At 40.7% G+C, this 20,348-nt stretch overlaps 1 long non-coding RNA gene across 6 annotated transcripts in view; it reads left to right on the top strand.

The window, feature by feature from the left end:
- Positions 1 to 20,348, top strand: part of LOC103889776 (uncharacterized) — a 54,100-nt gene continuing 33,752 nt past the window's right edge. For all 6 annotated transcript variants that reach the window (XR_010137299.1, XR_010137300.1, XR_010137298.1 and 3 more), the window contains exons 1-8: positions 1 to 105; positions 3,387 to 3,511; positions 5,800 to 5,997; positions 7,622 to 7,731; positions 11,785 to 11,861; positions 14,239 to 14,357; positions 15,732 to 15,875; positions 20,115 to 20,240. This is a non-coding gene — a long non-coding RNA (uncharacterized LOC103889776). The remainder of the gene's footprint in view (positions 106 to 3,386; positions 3,512 to 5,799; positions 5,998 to 7,621; positions 7,732 to 11,784; positions 11,862 to 14,238; positions 14,358 to 15,731; positions 15,876 to 20,114; positions 20,241 to 20,348) is intronic.

The raw sequence follows: 20,348 nt of genomic DNA, 5'->3' as shown, positions 1-20,348 counted from the left end.
AGGTCTGAGACCTGGGAGGAAGCTGGAGAAAAGATGCCCTCTGAATCTTTCTGTTTGGCTGCCCAGGCTCGCCTTGACTCCAAATGGTTGAAAACAGATATACAGGTGGGGTTTGATATGTGTTTTTGTTGGTGTGTTTCTGCTCCCATGTTTAAATTTCTCATGTAAGGCTTTTTTTAGGGTATGTAAGGGGAAGTCAGTTGTATCTTGCTATATTGAGGAGCAGGTTTGTTTCCTTTAACTTAAAATGTTAACAGTCTTTATGGCTGTTTTTGTAGATCGTGCACGGCTGCCTTTTAATTAGTTTCTTGCAAGTAAGTGCATGAAACTTGAGATCTATTAATAGGCAAATTTTTTTTCCTATTATTACTGGTTAAGAAATCTGCCACACTCCTAACCATATCATGGTGACTGTTTGTTACTGACAGTTTTTGAGCTGTTAACTGTGGAGGGGAAAATTGGAGAAGTAAGTTGCAGTAATTATGGCCGCTAGGAACTCACTCATTATGAGGCCTTGTGTTTGTGTTTCTGGAGAGAGGAGTTAGTTCAGTTGAGCTGTTTGTTTTGTATTTGTAACTCCTTATTAAGAGGAGTGCTCAGATTTTCACATCAAGAATATGAGGAAACAGTGTTGGCCTTAGGTCCTAATTTTTTGATTTAATGAGGTAATTGCAAGCTTGTCAGGACGTTATTAAATAAATAACAGTAATATTTCGATAGACAATTCTTTACACCTAATCTACTTTTATTTGGAAATAGCTTGGAAAAACTACTTTTGGAACTCCTTATCAGCAGCAAAAAGAAGTGTTTGAAATATTTTGTGTGTGTCTGTGTATTTTCCTACTCCCTAAGGTTAACCATTTTAAGTATTAAGTAATCTGCCTTGACTGTTCATCAAAAGTCGTGTAGGCTGTTAAGCAGTAGTTGATCATGGATACTTACACTGAAGTGTTATTGCCCCTTCCTAATTTTTCCTTTTCTTTTTAAACAGGTGTTGAGTGTTGGTAGACATGAGAGTCCAGTGTTTAGAAGTGTGTTGTGTGGCCAGGCACAGTGGCTCACGCCTGTAATCCCGGCAGTTTGGGAGGCCGAGGTGGGTGGATCCCCTGAGGTCAGGAGTTGGAGACCAGCCTGACCAATATGGTGAAACCTCGTCTCTATTAAAAATACAAAATTAGCCAGGCGTGGTGGTGTATGCCTGTAATCCCAGCTACTCGGGAGGCTGAGGCAGGAGAATCGCTTGAACCCGGGAGGCAGAGGTTGCAGTGAGTCAAGATCACGCCATTGCACTCCAGCCTGGGCAATGAGAGCAAACCTGTTTCAAAAAAAAAAAAAAAAAACTGTTGTGGATGATGGGATTGTTATTCATAGTGTAATGTTACATAAGACAGAGCACAGAGAATTGGGTCAAGAATTGGTGTAGTTACTCTTTGGGTTTGCTTCTCTTTAAACATGTCCTTTGATTTAGCTATAATGGTCTGTTTTTGTCATTTTAAGTGGATGGGAGAGGTGAGAGATGAGTACTTTCATATTTCTGAAATCCTGAGATTCAGGCAAAGTTGTTTTAATAATTGTTTTTATATTAGTGTCTATGTATTTTGAGAAACCTTTTGGAGTAAAGGACTTTACCTAATAAAGTTTTTTTCTTAATAATTGTAATTTAATAACTGCTAAATATGAGTTCTAGTGTCTTGATCTAAAACCAGTTTAATGCTGAATTGAGTTCCTATGATGGGTTAGGCAGATAACCCAGGGAGGCACATTTATGTCTTAGAGGGCCTGTTGTTTTGATTTATTAAGTTTAATACACAGTACTTGCTCCTTGTTACACATTTCCAATATGATTAGAAAGTGTTTTTTTTTTGAGACGCAGTCTTGCTCTGTCGCCCAGGCTGGTTGCAGTGGTGCAATCTTGGCTCACTGCAAGCTCCGCCTCCTGAATTCAAGTGATTCTCTCCACCTCAGCCTTCTGAGTAGCTGGGATTACAAGTGTGAGCCACCATGCATGCCCGACTAATTTTTGTATTTTTAGTAAAGACGGGGTTTCACTGTGTTGGCCTTAGAGGGCCTGTTGTTTTGATTTATTAAGTTTAATACACAGTACTTGGCCCTTGTTACACATTTCCAATGTGATTAGAAAGTCTTTTTTTTTTTTTTTTTGAGACGCAGTCTCGCTCTGTCGCCCAGGCTGGAGTGCAGTGGCATGATCTCGGCTCACTGCAAGCTCGGCCTCCCGGGTTCACACCATTCTCCTGCCTCAGCCTCCAGAGTAGCTGGGACTCCAGGCACCCGCCACCATGGCCGGCTAATTTTTTGTGTTTTTAGTAGAGACGGGGTTTCACCGTGTTAGGCAGGACGGTCTCGATCTCCTGACCATGTGATCTGCCCACCTCGGCCTCCCAAAGTGCTGGGATTACAGGCGTGAGCCACCGCGCCCGGCCTCTGCTTACCTTATAAAATAAAACAGGATACAGTAACCTTTTAATCAAAACACAGCATCATAGATGGAGACGCAAAGCCCGACGTTGTTATTACTGTTTTTTTATCAGCCGGTACAAGTATTCTAGTGATGGTACTGTGCTGCGTAGCTACCCTGAACACACTACTTTCTCACTGTGTTAAGGGTATGTCATATTTTTACTGTTAAGTACTTATGTGTGAATAAGTGTAAGGAAATGTTTGCCTATCAGTAGCATATAAATTCAGAGGCAGGAATGATGGTAATGCCAAACAACCACAGATATTCCACGTGGGTGGCTGAGATAATGACACTTTTGCTTTCTTACGGTTCACTGTACACAAACTTTGTGTAATGTAGAAAATAAATATTTTGTAAAATTACCTTCAGGCTACGTGTATAAAAGATGTATATAATACATAAATGAGTCTGGTGTTTCAACTTGGGTCCCATCCCCAAGATAACTTATTATGTAGATGCAAATATTCCAAAATATGAAAAATTCTGAATCACTTCTGATCCCAAGCATTTCAGATAAGCCATACTTAATCTGTAATTCAAGATGTATTTTACCCATTTACCTGATCTAGATGCTATATTTTTGTTAGGTGTATATTAGCTTTATATGTACAGGCGTCAGTGACTATAAGACCTGGCTTTAAATTTAACCTTTTCCTTAATACTGGATGGGCCCCATATATTCTGTTGTATGTGTATATAAGGTAACACAAGTCCTTTTGTCTCCCCCAGTTCCTTTTGCATATGAGAAAACATAAGCCATTTTGTGCCTCTTGCATCATAAGCCATAGTCTATTTTACTATGTGGTTTCCCATCTGGTTACTTTTGGGAGTACCAGATGGTCTCATAAAAACAGTGGGTTTTCCTGAAACTTTTGGATTAATATTGAACTTGTTTATCATCTTTTAGCTGTGCGGTCAGAGAAGAAATGCCTTAGAAAGGCAAGCAAGTGGCTTTTGGAATATACAGAAGAATATGATCAGATATTTACTCCTAAGAAAAAACAAAAGAAGGTACAGGAGCAGGTGCACAAGGTGTGTTGCAAAATTTCGGCAAACTTTCACTGGTCGTTAGGAAACTGCAATTTTATCTTCAGTGTCATACTTTAGCTTCATGAAATAATAATTTCCGTAACTGGGATCTTGTTTTTTATTCTCAGCTTCTAGCACAGTACTTAGGATTTAGTGGTTATTCAGGAAATATATAAATGAGTCTACATATTATATTTCTTTATGTATATATTTTTTCCTCTTTGTCTTCAAAGAGTATTTAATGACTTAGGAATATTGTTATGATTTTATCTTAAGTAAAAATATAGGATATAAAGTGAAATATATATAGTCTGATCCTAATTTCAAAAATAAATACATCTTATTTGTCTTATTTTTTAATTCGGTTTTTTTAAAATGAAGTATTTAGAGACATTTTGACCTTCTACGCCTACATAGGTTAATATGTAGTTAAAAAATGGAACATTTTCCTTTATAATCAATTTAACAGACTTGCATCTTATATAAGATCTGTTTATCTGACATCAGCTGTCTTTCAGATTTCACCAGTTATCCCCTAACCTTTACCTTTGGATTATTCATACCAGGACTCAGTCTAGGACTACTCATTGTAACTGGTTGTTATGGTTCTCAAATCACTTTGAATTCAGAACAATCCCTTTTTTCATGATCAGGATCATGTCTATAAGAGAGTGACATGTAAAGTTATCTACTTCTCTATATTTGTGTAATTGCTTTCTCATAGGTGTCACTTAGATTTTCTCTATCTCCTGTTCTCTGTGAAGTGGAAGATAGAACCTACCAGTTTGATAGATTGAAGTTGAACATTTTTAGCTAGACTATATCAGAGATGATAATGTGTAATACATTGCATATTGAGGGTTTAAAAAAAAAGGAATATTTTATTCCCATCAGCCATTCCCTGACAGTTTGTTTTTTCTTTTTTAAAATGGAGACAGGGTCTTGCCCAAGCTGGAGTGCAGAGATGCATGAACACAGTTCACTGCAGCCTTGACCTCCTGGGTTTAAGCAATCCTTCCATCTCAGCCTCCTGAGTAGTTGGGACCACAGGTGCACACTACCACACCTGGCTAATTTTTAACAACAACTATTTTGTAGAGGCGATATCCCACTATGTTGCCCTTGCTAGTCTGGAATTCCTGGGCTCCAGTGATCTTTCTGCCTGAGCCTCCCAGAGTGTTGGGATTACAGGTGTGAGCTACCACGCCCAGCTTCCCTGATGGTTTTTTGAAAACCCCAGTTGAAGATCTTTACCTATATTAATAATTTTATTAGAGGTTACAAAATGAAGACTTTCAGATTTTATTATTTTCTCTATTTTTATTAAGTGATAGTCTCTTTCATTAACTGGACTCTATTATTGTCCTGAAATACTTGAAAGGCAGAATAAGTGCTTCTTTCTTTCCCATTAATTACCAATTGTAACATTAAGGAGTTCATTAATTGGAGACATTAGAGCAGTCTTTTTCCCCTGCCTTTGAATTATTGTTGTGGACTTATCAATATTATAGCTTCAGTGTATCTCAGTCAACTTCATTTTTTTCTTTATTTAATTTTGGTTAAATATACATATATATAAAACACTTTATTATATTATCTTTTTTTTTTTTTTTGAGAGAGAGTCTCACTCTCGCCCAGGCTGGAGTGCAGTGGTATGATCTCGGCTCACTGCAAGCTCCATCTCCTGGATTCACACCTCCTTCTGCCTCAGCCTCCCATGTAGCTAGGACTACAGGTGCCCGCCAGCACGCCTGGCTAATTTTTTGCATTTTTAGTAGAGACGGGGTTTCACCGTGTTAGCCAGGATGGTCTCGATCTCCTGACCTCGTGATCTGCCCGCCTCGGCCTCCCAAAGTGCTTGGATTATAGGCATGAGCCACAGCGCTGGGCCTGTTTTATCCATTTGTAAGTGTCCAGTTCAGTGGCATGAAGCACAGTTACATTGTTGTGCAACCATCTCCACCATCCATCTCAATAATTTTTTTCATCTTTCCAAACTAAAAGTCAATACCCATTAACCAATAACTCCCTTTTCTGCTCAACCCCTGGCAATTGCCATTCTATGTTCTGTCTTAAGAATTTTCTTATTCTGGATACCGCATATACTTGAAATCATATATTTGTTCTTTGTGTCTAAGTAATTTCCCTTAGCATACATAATGTCTTCAAGGTTCATCCACTTTTTGTAGCCTTTGTCAGAATTTCATTCCTTTTAAAGTGCGTTATTCTTTTTGACACTTAAATTACAACAATTTTGGCCTGTGGACTCTAATTTTATTTTTTGTTCTTAGGTAAGTTCCCGCTGTGAAGAGGAAAGCCTTCTAGCCCGAGGTCAATCTAGTGCTCAGAACAAGCAGGTGGATGAGAATTCTTTGATTTCAACCAAGGAAGAGCTTCCAGTTCTTGAAAGGGAGGCTCTGTAGACCAGGCGCAGTGGCTCACGCCTGTAATCCCAGCACTTTGGGAGGCCGAGGCGGGTGGATCACGAGGTGAGGAGATGGAGACCATCCTGGCTAACATGGTGAAACCCTGTCTCTACTATAAATACAAAAAATTAGCCGGGCATGGTGGCGGGAGCCTGTAGTCCCTGCTACTAGGGAGGCTGAGGCAGGAGAATGGCATGAACCTGGAAGACTGAGCGTGCAGTGAGCGGGGATCCCATGACTGCACTCCAGCCTGGGTGACACAGCAAGACTCTGTCTCAAAAAAAAAAAAAAAAAAAGGAGGTTCCATTTTTGGAGGGCCCCTTGGCTCAGTCAGAACTTGGAGGTGGACATGCTGAGTTGCCACAGCTGACCTTGTCTGTACCTGTGGCTCCGGGAGTCTCTCCACGGCCTGCCCTTGAGTCTGAGGAATTGCTAGTTAAAACGCCAGGTAAGGTGTGGTTGGGATCGCAGTATTTGAGCAGATATGATTAGAGGAAGCAGGAGATTTTAGTATGTTTTGATGTAAAGCCAACATTGTATCTATATACAATAAACGACCCTCTTTTGTCCTGGGAAATAGTTACAATGATGGCTAATTAGATATAGTTACTATGAATTGTAGCACGCTATCAAGGAGACGTATTTTTGATAACTATGCTCCTTGCTCCAGTGTTGCTCTTCATGATTGTTGATCAGCCACTGTGTAAATTACAACCAGGATAACAGGGCTTCAAGAGGGGCACCACACATTAGTGGAATAAGCACTGTGCTTCAAGTGCTGGCTCCACCAGTCCTTGTGTTACTTGGGAAGTTGTTTAGTCTCTGAACTTGTTTCCTCATCTATAAAATGGAGATCATAATGTATTAATGTATGATGTTGTATACCTGACCACATAGTAATTACCAGTTCATTCGAAGTTAATTACCAGTTACTTCTCACTTGATCATTCTTTATAAATCACCTGGGGAGAGTTGGATCTAAACATATTGTCTCTAATTCACCTTGTAACTATTGAATATTATAGTCAGTCAAGGAATGGGAAGAATCCTCTTTTCTGTACCCCTTTAAATTTTGGATGTAACTTTTTTACATCATCAACAGGAGCTTTTGATGTTATTCCTTAAAGAAATGATTCCAATTGTGCTTAAACTAGTTGGGTATAATTAAAAAGATTTTTGAGAGAATAGTAAAGATAGTTGTTGTTTCAGTACCTATTATGTGCCAAACTCGATTTATTAAGTCAGCTCTTTTATATAATTCTTGAGTGATCCTATGAATTATCTTTTACCTATTGAATTTTATTTTCTTAGGGGCAGAGCAGAAACTGTAATCGTGGTCCATTTATGACCATTATCCAAGCTCTATTTCACTCCTCCTTATTTTGTCCTCACCAACAATCAGTGGCCATAAAGATAGTTCTGTCCTTTTGATTTCTCCCTTAGTTATTTTGTGATTTAAAGTCAACACACACACATCCCTCACATTAGTTTGTGTTTGCATTGAGAACTGTTTACTTGTTTTGTTTACTAATATTTTATAATCAAATTACCATCCTGCCTCTTCCCATAAGATGATGGAGAAAACATCAAAAACATTGAGATTCACTTTGTGTGGTATACAGATTTTTAAAAAATTAACTTGTGCCCAGTTTCTAAATCATTTAATATAAAGATACATGCATTTCAGGACTTTATGAAAGTAAACATCAAAGAAAACCAACTAAGAAACTTCTTGAATCCAATGATTTAGACCCTGGATTTATGCCCAAGAAGGGGGACCTTGGCCTTTCTAAAAAGGTATGTTATTTTTGTAAGTTCTAAAAGAAATAAACTCAGGAAATGAGGAATTTTAAAAATGACATTTTGAGTAGTAGTTATAACATTGATGTACATACATATAGAAATTTGTGTGTGTGTCAGCAGGCATACATGATCTGAGATTTCCTACAGGAAAGGCTGTTTTGCAGTTGTGTAACCATGTATGTGTATAAACTGGTTTCAGGTGTCTTTTCCAAGTGAAAAAAATTTTAAAATGCTTTTAAGATTAAGTTTGTGTTTGTTATAATTTCTTTTCTGGGTTCAAATCCTCTTAACTGTTTTCTACTAAACTACTATCTCAAACATCACTAGTCTGCTCTATCCTATTGCCATGTCGTTGTAGCCCTTTTGGTTTTTTTTTTTTTTTTTTTGAGACAGGGTCTGATTCTGTCACCCAGGCTGGAGTGCAGTGGCATAATTTGGGCTCACTGTAATCTCTGCCTCCCAGGCTCCCCAGATAATTTTTTGTATTTTTTTGGTAGAGATGGGGTATCAATTTTTTTGTGTGATTCATACTTTTTGTGTTTTATTCAAGAAATCTAGTGTGATGGCTTAAGCCTATAATCCGGGGACTTAGGGAACCTGAGGCGGTAGGATTGCTTAAGCTCAGGAGTTTGAGACCAGCCTGAGCAATAAAGGAGACCTTGTCTCTACAAAACAAAACACAATGCCAAAAACACCAGAAAACGGCTGTGGTGTTGTGTGTCTGGTCCCAGCTACTCAGAAGGCTGAAGTGGTAGGATGTCTTGAGCCCTGGAGGTCAAGGCTGCAGTGAGCTATGATTGCACTATTGCACTCCACCCTGGGTGACAGAGCAAGACCCTGTCTCAGTCAGTCAATCAATCAGTGAAATCTTTGTGTACCCCATGGACACAAATGTGTTCTTCCTGTGTTTTCTTTTAGGAGCTTTTTGGTTCTGGTTTCACATACAGATCTTTGTTCAATCTTGAATTTTTGAGACGGAGTTTTGTTCTCCCCCATATTGATGTCCAGTTGTTTTACCACCATTTACCAAAAAATCCCTGATATTGGCTGGGTGCGGTGGCTCACACCTGTAATCCCAGCAGTTTGGGAGGCCGAGGCGGGCAGATCACTTGAGGTCAGGAGTTGGAGACCAGCCTGGCCAACATGGTGAAACCCCATCTCTACTAATAATACAAAAAAAAAAAAAATAGCTGGGTGTCGTGGTGTCTGCCTGTAATCCCAGCTACTCGGGAGGCTGAGACAGGAGAATTGCTGGAACCTGGGAGGCAGAGGTTGTAGTGAGCCGAGGTCATGCCACTGCACTCCAGCCTAGGTGACAGAGCCAGACTCTCTCTCAAAAAAAAAAAAAAAATTCCCTGCTATTTATCCTCACCATCTCTCAGACTCCTAATCTCTTTTAAGTATTAATTATGCTTAATAACTCTTTGTCACTGTTGAATTTTTACTTTTGGGGAGAGGGAATTGCCATTAAATTTGGGATCAGAGCAAGAGAAAATCAGAATGATTGGTTATGGCTAGCACCAAACTCTGGAGAAAAGTGCCTTCTTGTCTGTTTGGGAGTGTGTCCTGCCATCTGACCTGGTCTACTTCATTGTTGAAGTCCTGGTTACCCTGAGGTATATTTTGTCATAAGGCTAAAGCCATGATTCAGTTCCATTTTAGTTTACCAGGCACACCACCACCCTGTCTGCAGGTGGAATAATCAGTAACAGAATGAGAGATGATCTGTTCTGGTAGTGCTTTAAGGGTACTCCGGCTGAATGTATATCCACACTAGACTTTATCTACACAGTAAGTCACTGGAATCTTAGTCACATCCTCTAAGAAGTTCTTTGGTCTTTTTCATTCTAAACAGAACAGTTTGATTTTTATTCATATGGTATGATTCTTGTGTGTGTGCATGGGTGGGTGGGTGTGTGTGTGTGTGTGTGTGTGTGTGAATTTTTATTTTAATTTATAAAATTGATCAGAATAGAAATGAGAATATTTCCTGCATTATTCTCTGACTGTAGTTTGGGGAGCATTGTAATTATTTTATTCCACAGCTTTTGGGTAACTGTTAAATAATGAACTAATTTGTTATCTAAATGAAATGATTGGTATTTAAAAAAAATTGCGGAAATGTATTTTGTGGATTTGTCTAGGAGTCTCGTTTTGTTGAATTGGATACCTAACATTTGCCCATTCATTTTACTTCACTTGGTTAGACTTCTGATATATACTGAACATGAGGAGAATTGCAGTCTTATGATTTATTAATATGATAAAATGAGCATTGAGAAATTCACAGCTGTATTTTATCTTGTTTTAGTCCCAAGCATTAGAAACTCTACAGCAAGAATGGCCTTTATTTTTTATTTATTGATTTATTTGAAATGGAGTTTTGCTCTTGTTGCCCAGGCAGGATGCAATGGCGTGATCTTGGCTCACCACAACTTCCGCCTCCCAGGTTCAAGCGATTCTCCTACCCCAGCCTCCCGAGTAGCTGGGATTACAGGGATGTGCCACCATGCCCGGCTAATTTTTTGTATTTTTAGTAGAGGCGGGGTTTCTCCATGGTAGTCAGGCTGGTCTCGAACTCCTGACCTCAGGTGATCCACCCGCCTCACCCTCCCAACATACTGGGATTACAGTCGTGAGCCACCATGCCCGGACAGAAGGGCCTTTATTGTATTGACTTTTTGTGACCACTAAATGTTGTTTTACAGTTATGATGAGGAATATTATCATTCTTGTAGGAAAAGACAGTTGCTTGGGGTGAACTAATTCATACAAGTATTAGTAGTGGGTGAATCAAATGTTTGGCCCTTGATTAGACTCCTGATGTTGAGTATTTGTTTTGAGTTTTAATGTTGCTTTAATTTGGATTAATCTGAAGTCATTTTAAGTTGGAATGCCATTCAGTATTTCAGAACTGTTTAATGTACGGTTCACCAAGTAAACAGGTCTGTGTCAAATCTAATAGCTGTGAACGCAATTGTAGGAAGATGGATTATTTTTCCTTTTTTTTTTTTTTTTTTTTTTTTTTTGAGACTTGCTCTGTCTCCAGGCTGGAGCTCAGTGGTGCGATCTTGGCTCAATGCAACCTCCACCTCCTGGGCTCAAACAATTCTGCCTCAGCCTCCTGAGTAGCTGGGATTACAGGCATGTGCTCCCGCACCTAGCTAATTTTTGTATTTTTAGTAGAAACGGGGTTTCACCATGTTGGCCATGGTTGGCCAAGCTGGATTCAAACTCCTGACCTCAGATGATCTGTCCCCCTTGGCCTCCCAAAGTGCTGAGATTACAGGCATGAGCCACCGTGCCTGGCCAGGAAGATGGATTTTAAGTACAGGGTGCAGTGCAATAACATTGAACCTGTGGGTCTCTGGGTACATACCCCTTCTCTTTCTCCACTTCAGTCACAGAAAGCATAGTGTATTCACAGAAAGCATTGTGTACCTAGTCTATATAGTCTATATGTTGGAAATCTCTGGCCAGTCTTTATTGTGGTATTCACAGGTCTGTTGGAGTTTTTTTTGTTGTTGCTTTTTTTAAGTTTTCGTTTTTGTTTCTGTTTTTTTGAGATGGATTCTCTCTCCTTGCCCAGGCTGGAGTGCAATGGTGCGATCTCGGCTCACTACAACCTCCTCCCTCCGGGTTCAAGCAATTCTCCTGCCTCAGTCTCCCAAGTAGCTGGGATTACAGGCATGTGCCATCATGCCCGGTTAATTTTGCATTTTTAGTAATGACGGGGTTTCTCCATGTTGGTCAGGCTGGTCTTGAACTCCCAACCTCAGATGATCCACCCGCCTCAGCCTCCCAAAGTGCTAGGGTTACAGATGTGAGCCACCGTGCCCAGTCTGTTGGAGCATTTTTAAATCTGATTCCTTTTCCCCCTGAAGTTTCTGTTTAACCCTTTACTGTGGTCATGTTGATTTTTTTAATTGCTAAAACAAGTCAAAAGTGTATATCCATAGCAGCTGACAATTTAGACTTTGGCATATAAGGTAAAGGGTTTATTTTTTTCATTCATCTGTAAATGGTGTTGTTTTCACTTATTTGTAGTGCTTAAGAAGCTGGTCACCTGGAGAATGGAATAACTGAATCTTCTGCCGCATCTTTTTCAAAAGATTTTGGTGGAGGTGAGTATTTTTGGGATTTAAAGAATGTAATACAGTAGTAAGTTTGAAGCACTTTGTCCTTTAACCACAAAAAATGTTTCATGTGTAAGCCAGACCAGTGAGGTACAAGTTTTCAAACTGGTTTGCCCAAAATCTGCTTCCTGAAACAGATAAAATATTCATAAATTGAACATCTACTCTACCAGAACTTTTAGTAGGAATGCTACCTGTAATCTCTCTAAAGCATTACAGAGAGTTCGGTTATTATCTATAGTATTCCTGTTTTATAGAAGAAAAGTGAAGATGAACAAGGCAAGGTCAGGGAACTAAATCCACACCTGACCAATTTCATGGTCATACTCCTGTCTTCTTATCCACCCCAGGTTTCCTCCTTGCCACTTCTGTCTTCCACTCTTCATTTGTCTGCCAATGCCATTTATTGATTAGTGTCATTTTTGAAATATCATTCCAAATTTGAGCACACTGCAGCAGACATGATCTGCCAGCAAAGAGTGTCATGGAGGCAAGATTATATTTCATGTGACCTACGATTATTAAACTTTCTAACAAGTAAATCTAGCAATATGTTAGCTTATTTAGCCACGTGGCAATTGTAATCCCATAGGTTGGTCAATTTTCTTGTAAGATTTAAAAATAGGCTGCTTTCAAAAGAATATCAGGCCGATCATGGTGGCCCACAACTGCAATGCCAGCGCTTTGGGAGGCTGAGATAAGAGGATCACTTGAGGCCAGGTGTTCCACCCAGACCAGGCTTGGCACTTAGTGAGACCCTGTCTCTATCTACAGTTTAAAAAACATTAGCTAGGCATGGTGGTGTATGTCTGTAGTCACAGCTGCTTGTTAAGCTGATGTGGGAGGATCCCTTGAGTCCTAGAGGTTAAGGCTACAGTGAGCTGTTGCTCACAGCAGGCACTGTAGCCTGGGCAACAGTGAGAGACCATGTCTCTTAAAATAATAGTAGTAATAATAATAACATCAGCTCTTTTCCTATACTTTTATATTTCATTTTTAAAATAAAACCTAAAACATGAACTTTATCCATTATAAATTTTGTGTAAGTGTTCCAGCTTATGAGAATTTCAAACCTTTCTGTTATGCTCATATTAAGTTGTCTTATAGTGTTAGGCTGCGAGCAGTTTTGATGGCAGAGCTTCTCCAGCTCAAATCAGGCAGTCAAAAAAAGAGCTCACTGAGGCAGTCTTCAAAACTCCAGCTTTCATATTGTTAACTAGCAGAAATATCCTGGAATGTCTTATGAAATACCTCTTATATTCCTCTTTGTGTTTCTATAACACAGTTGAAATGTGTTTAATGGAAAGTGCAGGAGGGACTAGAAGAATTTCTTTTTTTTTTTTTTTTGGTTTGAGACAGAGTCTGGCTCTGTCGACCAGGCTGCAGTACAGTGGCGCGATCTCAGCTCACTGTAGCCTCCGCCTTCTGGGTTCAAGCGATTCTCCTGCCTCAGCCCCCTCAGTAGCTGGGACTACCGGTGTACTCCACCACGCCCGGCTAATTTGTTTTGTATTTTTAGTAGAGACAGGGTTTCACCATGTTGGCCAGATGGTCTCAATCTCCTGACCTCGTGATCTGCCTGCCTCAGCCCCACAAAGTGATGGGATTACAGGCGTGAGCCACTGTGCCCGGCCTCAACTCTCCATCTTAATCCTTTTTTTCTTTTTTTTCTTCTTGAGATGGAGTTTCGCTCTTGTTACCCAGGTTGAGTGTGGTGGCGTGATCTTGGCTCACTGCAACCTCTACCTCCTGGTTTCAAGTGATTCTCCTGCCTCAGCCTCCTGAGTAGCTGGGATTACAGGCATGCACCACCATGCCTGGCTAATTTTGTATTTTTAGTAGAGATGGAGTTTCACTATGTTGGTCAGGCTGGTCTTGAATTCCTGGCCTCATGTGATCTGCTGGCCTCAGCCTCCCAAAGTGCTGGGATTACAGGCTTGAGCCATGGCGCCCAGCCCTTAATCCTTAAATCATATAGTGATTGATATTATTGTCTCCAATCTTGAAGCCTAGGGAGTGCTATCTTTTCATGACTAGTAAAATGCATTTCCCCTTCATCTATAGGATTTAATTCCTTTGAGGAACTACAAGATTTGTCATTTCAATCACATAAATTAAAATTTCTGTAATAACCTATACACTTACTATTTAATCTGTATGAGGGAGAAGTTACATATATGTAGCCATTTCCCAACTAGTTATGTCATGATGAGTTAGTCTCAATTCTTATTTCCCCCATTTTTCTAATCCATAAAGCTGGAGAATTAAATGAGTTTTAAGGTTGGTTTTTATTCTAATAATAGGATAAGAGATTTTGGACATGTGTGTTATTAGCCAGCAGATAGCACCTATTTTCCTGTCATAGGCACTATCAAGATATTTGACAAACCAAGGACGCGAAAACGACAGAGGCATGCTGCAGCCAAGATGCAATGCAAAAAAGTGAAAAATGATGACTCATCAAAAGAGATTCCATGCTCAGAGGTATTACTCAGTTCCTGGTCTCTTCAACTTCTAAAGAGAAGCTACTTTTCACACCAGAGGCCACATCCCTGTTTCCCTTGAGTTTTCTTAAGAACACTATTCTACCGAAGTGGCTCATGGCCACAAGGCATCCTGGAGGAAAAGTAGAGCCTTATCCTAATAATAAGGCAAGGCACGTATTGCAACTGTCAATATGGTCTTTTTAAAAGATCATCACATCCTGTGCTGTAGGTGTCCAATCAAGTATATGTGTTTCATTGTTAAGTAAACTTGTAAAACCAGAGAGCACAATATCAACTCAACATGTGACCTGAAGGAACTTAGATACTGCCCTATAAAAGTTGAGACTGGCCAGGCACTGTGGCTCACGCCTGTAATCCCAACACTTTGGGAGGTCGAGGCAGGTAAATAACTTGAGGTTGAGAGTTTAAGACCAGCCTTGCCAACGTGGTGAAACCTCATCTCTACTAGCAATACAAAAATTAGCTGACTGGTGGTGTGCACCTGTAATTCCAGCTAATCAGGCAGAGGCACAAGAATCGCTTGAACCCATGAGGCAGAGGTTGCAGTGAGCCGAAATCATGCCACTGCACTCCAGCCTGGGTGACAGAGTGAGACTGTTTCAAAAGAAAAAAGTTGAGACTGCTGGCTGGGTGTTGTGGCTCATGCCACTCAGCTCTTTGGGAGGCTGAGGTGGGATGATCATTTGAGAACAGGGTTTCAAGACCAACCTGGGAAATACAATGAGACCTTGTCTCTATTTAAATAAAAAAAAAAGTTGAGACTGCTGTGATCAGTGGGAAGATTTACTTGCTTATTTTTTGAGACCATCAGCTACTTAATCTTAGGACAATTTTTATGAATATCGACCTTCAGGAAACAAAAGATTTAAAACCATTTCCTTGTAAAGCATCAGTGCAATCATGGATATGATCTTTGGGTTTCCAACTCAGGTTAAAAGAGAGTTAGAAGTCAGGTCAGCATCACACATTATGATGCAGAATGTTTCTTTCCAGGACGATTTGAATAGAATGCCCAAGAGGGGCGTTATTTAGGAAACACTGACCTTGGAAGGACAAATAAGTAATCAAATAAACTTAAGAATGTTTTCTCTCCCTTAGTGAAACCTTAAAATGGAACAGCTCAGAAAGTTCCAGTGGAACAAACAGCCTCAGAGCAGTTAGTGGCAGGGCATGAGCCGCCCACTACCCGCCCAATCACAGCAGGGTTAGAACTAACGTTGCATGCAGTCCCCCGAGTGATTGGCTGAACATCTGTAAGTGCTTAATGGCTAGACAAATAGCCCAGAGGGAGGGGGTCAAATGGAAGAGACATCAATAATACAGATGTGGGACATTGTTTTTTCTTTGCAAGGGAGAACTAATGCCTCACAGGACGGCCACAAGCCCCAAGGAGACTGTTGAGGAAGGTGTAGAACACGATCCTGGGATGGCTGCCTCTAACACAATGCAGGGTGAACGTGGTGGAGGAGCTGCACTCAAGGAGAATGTTTGACAGGTAGAGAAATATTTGCCCACTTGTGTTTTCATTGCACGTTCATCTTTAAAGGGAAACCCACTCCATCTCTTTATGATGGTTTCTTGGTAGAATAACAGTGCTTTTGGATGATTCCAGTAGAGTCACTTTCTTTAAGGATTTGACCCTTTTTTCTTCCCACAAAGAAAGATACTTGGAGAAATAGTTTAGTGTTGGTGAACCACCTGCCCTTAAGGCCCATGAAGGAATATATGCCGTGAAGCAAGTCTGAGATGGAATATGTGAATCTCTGGTGGCTTATTCAAATATAATTCTCCAGTACTCCTCATGGTGTCAGAATCTTTGGGTTTGTAAGGAACTTTTCAAGGGTAATTTTAGTTTTGAGATATTTTTCCTTTAACGTGGTGACTTTAGAAAGCCTATCATCTATATTTTATTTATTTAATAAATATTTATCCAGTATTTCCTATGTATGAAGTATTGTTCCAAGCACTTTATAAATATTACATTATTTAGTCATTGTAATAATCTCATAAGTAGAGTTCTGTGATTATCCCCATTTTGCAGACGAGGAAACTAAATTACAGACAGGATAAATAGCTTGCTTATATTCATGAGAGAAGCCTGGCCGTCTGGATATGGAGTCTCCCTCTCCTTTTTTTTAACCTTTAAGCTCCGTTGGACTTGGTTTAGAGTCTTAACCATTGTGCTGGATTGCCTCTCTGTGAGATAGGGGATTCCACTTTATTGTTAAAGAGCCTTTAAGTCTTTGTGAGTAGAGTCAATGACCATTTGAATTTTTTTTTTAATGGTCTTGATGTACCTATGTAATTCTTAAAATTTGGTATATAAAAACTTGAAGATAGGCAATGCGCAGTGGCTCATACCTACAATCACAGTGCTTTTGGAAGCTGAGGCAGCAGGATTGCTTGAGGCCAGGAGTTCTAAACCAGGCTGGGCAACACAGTGAGACCCCTGTCTCTATTTTTAAAAAGTTTGTCTTTTTTTTAAAATTAGCCAGCTGCATTGGCTCATACCTGTAGCCCAAGAGGTCAAGATTACAGACTTTTAAATAAACAAAAAACTTGAGGATATTAGTTCTTTTTTAAGTTGAAACCATAGGCCGAGCACAGCACTAATCTCAGCACTTTGGGAGGCTGAGGTGGGTGGATCATTCGAGCCCAGGAATTTGAGACCAGCCTGGGCAACATGGTAAAACCCTGTCTCTGCCAAAAATATAAAAATTAGCCAGGCATTGGCTGGGGTTGGCGGGGGTCCTCTCTCCTTTCCCAGCTTCCACTCAGCCACCACAGTTGCCCCACCATGGGGTGGAGACATGGGTCACCACGGGCTTGGGAGCAAGCGCCTTCTGCAGCACAGGAAGGCGAAGCTGGGGTCAGATGAGGTTGCTACCCCTGGAGGTCTGGCATAAGGGCCCCACCCTCAGGCCTCCTACACTGGCCCCATTTTACTTTGGGGTCAAAGGACAGGATGGTCAACAGGGCAGGGTGGACAGTGTGCCAGCGTCGCGCAGGGCCACCTCCCTGGGTGGATGCATCACACTAAGGAAGCAAGTGCCAAGGGGATCTTGTGGTGTGGTTCTTTCAAAGGGAGGTCAGGGTCGATGGGAATCTGCTCGGACACTCAGCATTGGAGCGGATACACTCCTTGGAGGTGGAGGAACGTGTTAAGGGGATCGTGAGGTCTTGCACAAGCCACGTGGGGCACCTTGGCCTCCCGGCAGCAGGTGGACACCCAGCCAGAGGCCTGGCTCGAGGTGGCCTCACCTTCACCATGGGCTTCCTGGGTGCACGGGCCCGAGCGCAGGTTGTTTTGTACATATTGGAATATGTGTTAACTTATGCCCCGCATCCCGACTCACACGGAAGCACGGGTCTTCTCTCGGTCTCTTCACTGCATTTGGAAAGCAGTCTCCTCTTGGGCCAGCACCGGGCTGAGGTGTCCAGAGGCGGCGGCAGCTGGCAGTGCCCTCAGCCCCCGAGTGTCCAGCCTGGCACTTCCCATTCAGGCCACCTGCTTTGGGTCAGTGGTTCCTTCGCCAGCAGCATCTCCTAAATTGTAAGGACTCTGTCCACTTGGGGCCCTCCCAGGGCTGCAAGGATGGAAGCAGGCAGGCAGTGGAGCTAACAGCTTAGTCACCAGGACCCCCAGACCTGCAAGCATCCCCTCCTGGAGGGGGAAGCCAGGAACAGCAGAACTGCCCACAAAACAAGGCTGTGAACTTTTCGGGAACTGGAACTGTTTAACTTGAACCCAGGATCATTTAAAGCTTTATTTATTTATAGCTTCTTCTTAAAAAAAAGTGTTGAAGAAATTTTTTGGTTATTCATACAAAAAAAAAGGAGTTGATGATGGAAAAGCAAGTCATAATCATCTAATTGTTTTTGTCTAGGTCGAGAATGAATGTTAGCCGATGAAATAAACCCTGACAAGGAAAAAAAAAAAAAAAAAAAAAATTAGCCAGGCATGACAGTGCATGCCTGTAGTTCCCCTACTGGGAGACTGAGGTCATTGGATCACCTGAAGCTGGGGAGGTAGAGGCTTTAGTGAGCCATGGTCATGCCACTGCACTCCCACCTGGGTGACCGAGTGAGACCCTATCTCATAAATTATAAATAGTAATAGATAAATAAGTTGAGATCTCTAAAAAAGTAAACTCAGACCAGAAAATGTTATCGTGGCCAATATAATTTCAATTGAATTTCTTTGCCTGTTATCTTCACTATTACATACTTGGACCAGATCCCAAACAACAGTGTTAATCATCAAAAACAGTTATGCCCATTATTTACTTAGTGAGACAGGTCAGAGTGTAAATACATTTTGCAAAGATCATTTAATAAAAAGATTAAAGGTAAGGTGACCCTGTGGTCCTGGCTTGTCTGGATCGGTCTTTGTGTAGGTCCCTTGTTCTGTCATAATTTATTAATAGCACTTCCTTTCACTCAAGTGTCCCAGTTTGAAAGATAAATTACATGGTTATCCCAGTTGAAGAATGAGTCTATAACATTTAGTTAATGCAAAAATGTTGTTTCTAATTCACATTGTAATGAACATTTTCCTATTTAAGTGCTGAAGGTCAGTTTTTTTTCACTATATATAAAAACTTATGTTATTGGCACTCTGAATATGCGAAGTACAATGTATAATGCTATTTTTCAATTTTTACATGTGAATAGTAGATAATGGGGAGTCAGACATTTGAGGATAGCTCAGACTATAGGTTGATAAAGTCCCTGGGGTCCCCTATCAATTCTAGCCTACCTCTCTAACCTTTCTCCCTAAAGCTGTCCTAGTTAGTTTTTTATTTAAGCTTTAATTCTTAAGTGATCAAGACCTATTCTGTTTCTATGAGTTCTTGAAGCTAAAACTTATTTAGTCACCTTTCCCCTTGTTTGCCTTTCATAGTAGTACAAGGCTGAGTGCAGTGGCTCACACCTGTAATTCCAGCACTTTTGGAGGCTGAGGTGGGTAGATCATGAGGTCAGGAGTTCGAGACCAGCCTGGCCAACATGGTGAAACCCCTCTCTACTAGAAATACAAAAATTAGCCAGGCGTGGTGGCGCGTGCCTGTAATCCCAGCTACTCGGGAGGCTGAGGCAGGAGAATCACTTGAACCTGGTCAGCAGAGGTTGCAGTGAGCCGAGATTGCACCATTGCAGTCCAGCCTGGGCGATAGAGCAAGACTCTCTCAAAAAAAAAAAAATAAATAAATACATAAATCTTACAGTGTTTTATAATGACAGATGCCTGTTGTTATTTCCTAAGCCCCTGTCTTAAGTGAGGCCCTATCTTAGCTGAGATTATTTCAGAAAAGTGATCTCTCTCTGGGATGGTTCTAGATGTGTCCCAAAAGGGCTGTTCAGACCTTGGTGGGAGCTCTTTTGGAACTTTATGGCCCAAGTCTAGCTAGCCAGTGTCTGTTGCTTGAACCATTCAGTAGCTTTCTGGTTTATCTCTATGCTCTTTTCTGACCTTTCTACTCTTGAACTCATTTTCCATGTAGCAGTCAGAACAATCTTTTTAAAAATGAATACCTGATTTTAGCTTTCCTTTGGCAAAGCTCTCCAGTGGTACACCTTTGTAACTAGAATAAAATCTACAACTACAGGCCCTTGCCTCTTTCTCACCTCATTTTCTGCCACTTTTAACCTTTGTTTATTTTAACCCACTGACACTGGTTTTACTCTTCATTCTCAAACATGGAAAAACAGATAGATGTTTTCTTTCTCTTAACAGAATTGTGAAAAATCAGGTGAGCTGCTGTTATGTGAGGCTCAGTGCTGCAGGGCTTTCCACCTGGAGTGCCTTGGATTGACTGAGATGCCAAGAGGAAAATTTATCTGCAATGAATGTCACACACAGGTAAAGTAGATATCAAATGGTCTTCCTCCAAAGAAAGTTTGAATTTTAAGTTTTCCTTTTTTTTTCTTTTTTTTAATTATACTTTAAGTTTTAGGGTACATGTGCACA

The sequence above is a fragment of the Pongo abelii genome, chromosome 16 (assembly GCF_028885655.2).
Source record: "Pongo abelii isolate AG06213 chromosome 16, NHGRI_mPonAbe1-v2.0_pri, whole genome shotgun sequence".
NCBI lineage: Eukaryota > Metazoa > Chordata > Mammalia > Primates > Hominidae > Pongo > Pongo abelii.
Note: the sequence above shows the minus strand (reverse complement) of the source record. Positions and strands in the feature narration are given on the sequence as shown.